The 3,221-nt window shown below is 44.9% G+C and overlaps 1 protein-coding gene across 10 annotated transcripts in view; it reads right to left on the bottom strand.

Annotated features, from left to right (window-relative positions):
- The window catches only part of mef2d (myocyte enhancer factor 2d), a 135,160-nt gene that overhangs the window by 90,899 nt on the left and 41,040 nt on the right, over window positions 1-3,221 (bottom strand). The window lies entirely within an intron of this gene.

Genomic DNA, 3,221 nt, shown 5'->3' with positions numbered 1-3,221 from the left:
AAAATAATTTTCAGTGATTTTTAGAGGAGCGTTATCAGCATGCCCACATGATAAGTCTCTAATACAACACTAGCAGTAGCAATATATTGGTCAGGCCTCAGCGTGTGTTATCTGTAAGTGCGCATGTTAGTGCGTGTTTGTGTGTGTGTGTGTGTGTGTGTGTGTGTGTGTGTGTGTGTGTGTCTCTGTCTGTCTGTCTGTCTGTCTCTTCTTGCATGTCCATCCTTTACTTGCCCTGGCGTGTTAAGTGGCAGCAGAGCAGCCTGGAGCGGAGCGATAACAGTCAACGGTACAGGGCTGGTAGTCGTGGGGGTGGGGGGTTGAAGGCGGTTCTCGGCTGCTGGCGCCCTGCCAAAGGACTGTTGAGAAATCCATCACCACGTTTTTCCCACTCCGCACCCACATCTGCCGAGCCTGACCACCGCAGACCCCTGCGGGCACCGTCCACACCCCGTATAAACTGTGATCACTGCAGCCTGGACTAACTCGGTCCTGCATGGTTTATCAGATGGTGCGTATGCTGCAGATTGTCTGGAACATCCTCAACGCAATATGCATGTGCTTCTGCCAAATGTGATGAATGCAAGCGAATGTATACCTAATAAAGATGTAACTGATATATATTTAAGTCAGAGATATGGCCATAATAACACATAACTACAGATCCATTGTATTGTAATAAAATAATTAAGGCTGCTACCACTTCGTCGCTTAGTAGACTAATTGGTCGTTTTGGTTTTACCGTGGATTTCCACAGGATGCGGAACGTCTGCGGACCGGCTCCACTGCGGAACGGCTGCGTGCTCCGCCGTCCGTCAATACCCACCAGGTCCGGATTTGTTGCGTAACGGCTGCGGCCAGCCGACCACAACATCTCGCGAATTCATGTATGTTCGCGCGATATAACAGGATGTAGTTTCTATAAACAGAACCACAAAACCAACAACAGTTTGTTTCAATCCAGAGGAGTAGAGGGGAAACAACTCTGAGCTGTGTTTTCAAGGTGTAGTGCAGGGAAATATGACCTGCCGTGAGCACGGTGTATTTTATTTTGAAAAGTAACCGGGCGTTTTATTTTGTTTCTGTGCTCGACTTCCTGTCCCGCACAATCTGAATTGTGCTGAATTTCTGCGGAGCTCTCCGTCGTCCGTCAAAAATAGAAGCTCTGCGTATCTGCTCCGGAGGGCTGGGGACTGACGGAGCTGGGACGGAGTCGGGACGCAGACGTTCTGCAGTCAGTGGAAATACACACATTGACTTTAATGGAAACCTAATGACTCCGGAGACATTCCGCAGACGTTCCGCAGACGTACCGCATCCAGTGGAAATTGCCGGTTAGTTGTCTGGTCCGCGAATTTCAAAAGCCTCGAGCAGCAGGGCAGGGAGGTTTTGGGCGATCTGAGCAGAGTTGTCTTTTGGCAGTAAATGTACAGTTTAGGGTACAATTCCTCCATGAAAAAAAAAAAAACTGCTGCTCCGCAATACCCAAGAAGTTCCTGTCTGGCTTCCCAGGTGCTGGGCAAAAGTTAAGGATTACCAGCCAGAGCAAAGTGTGCTACTCTCTGGCTCTGTACAGAGACACAGCACCTCTGCTCTGCCTAGTTTGCAAAAATGTACATAAAATATATTCATTTAGGCCTTCCGGGAATCAACCTCGCGTTGCGCCCATATTGTAGAAAAAAAATAGACGGAGCCGAGATTTAAATGAGAGCGTATCTGTTGGGTGAGTCGTGCCGAGTGAAACTACTACACAAAGACAGGCAACAATTTTAAAAATCATACTCTCCCTGAACTGTGAAAGTGAAAATAACTGTAGCAAAGAACGCTGTGTTGCTGCTAATGACCGATACCAACACGTGATACTGACCCTAAACCATAGTACACAATTACCAGTCAGCAGCATTTCTGTGACACATGCATCGTCCAAAAAGTTGCTCTATGAATCACTGGCCATTGTGTACTGATGTTGGGGTGGCAGTTGGCATTTTTTGGCAGGCATTTGGCTCTTGGCAAGCACCGAAATTACCAAAAACTGAGGAGCTACTGCCAATAATATTGCCACATATTTCAATTCATGTACAATTTGTAAATTTAAAAGAGAATGAAATCTGATTAAACTGTACAGGAAATCACAATTTAACTGCATAATGTTCAGTGAGTGCTTATAGAGCCTGTATCTAAACATACATATCAAACCTCATTGCTTGGTTCGACAACAAATCTGTTTTAAGTCCATAAAAAATGGATGCATAGAAAGATATTGCCAATAGTGCCTCTTAAACAGGAGGATTGTTATTGAATCGAGTGTCCAACAAATATCAGGGGTTGTGTGTCATGATATCTTTACAAATCATGTTAACTGTTGATGAAATGTGCGAGTTAGCAGGAGATCTGCATTGGATTTCAGGGCTTCGGGTTTCAAGAAGAGGGCACGCTGTCCTGACCTCCGCAGGAGGGCTTTCAAAATGACTGATCTGGCCCTCAGTTTAAAGTCTGGGCGGATCAATATTTCTCCAATATTCATTCATCACTCAGTGTTTGCACAAACGCGCCCGACGAGATGAGCGAGATGACAGATGATGTTGTCAGATGCTTTGTACAACTGTGTATCGCACCAAATCAAATAAAGCAGGTGTTTCAGGTTGGGGCGCGCCGAACGGTCGCGAGACGGGCCGTCGTTGAGCAAAGATGGCTGCTGGAGAAGAACAAGGACATGTGATCCACATGACGCTCCCGTGAGTTAAAGAGACAAAAATGGATATTCCTTTAGGGCTGCAACTAACGATTATTCTCATTGTTGAGTAATCCGTTGATCATTTTCTCAATTACTCCCTTAGAAGTTTGGTCTACAAAATGTCAGAAAATGATTAAAAATGTTGATTAGTTTCGGTTTTTCAAAGCCCAAGACGACGTCCTCAAAGGTCTCGTTTTGTCCACAACTCAAAGATATTCAGTTTACTGTCACAGAGGAGAGAAGAAACTAGAACATATCCACATTTAACAAGCTGGAATTAGTGAAGTTTTTGAAAGAATTGACTCAAGAAATAGTCAAATAGTTGGCGATTAACTTAATAGTAGACAACCAATCGATTCATTAGTTAATCCTTGCGGCTCTATTTCAGTCTGAACTTCCAGTTGAAGGTCTTTTGAGCGCCCCAGCTTTATGAAAGAGTCTAAATAGCTGCAGTAGCCCTTTAAGCTGCAAATATCTGACCATAGCG

This window comes from Sander lucioperca, chromosome 10 (genome assembly GCF_008315115.2).
Source record: "Sander lucioperca isolate FBNREF2018 chromosome 10, SLUC_FBN_1.2, whole genome shotgun sequence".
In the NCBI taxonomy this organism is placed as follows: domain Eukaryota; kingdom Metazoa; phylum Chordata; class Actinopteri; order Perciformes; family Percidae; genus Sander; species Sander lucioperca.
Note: the sequence above shows the minus strand (reverse complement) of the source record. Positions and strands in the feature narration are given on the sequence as shown.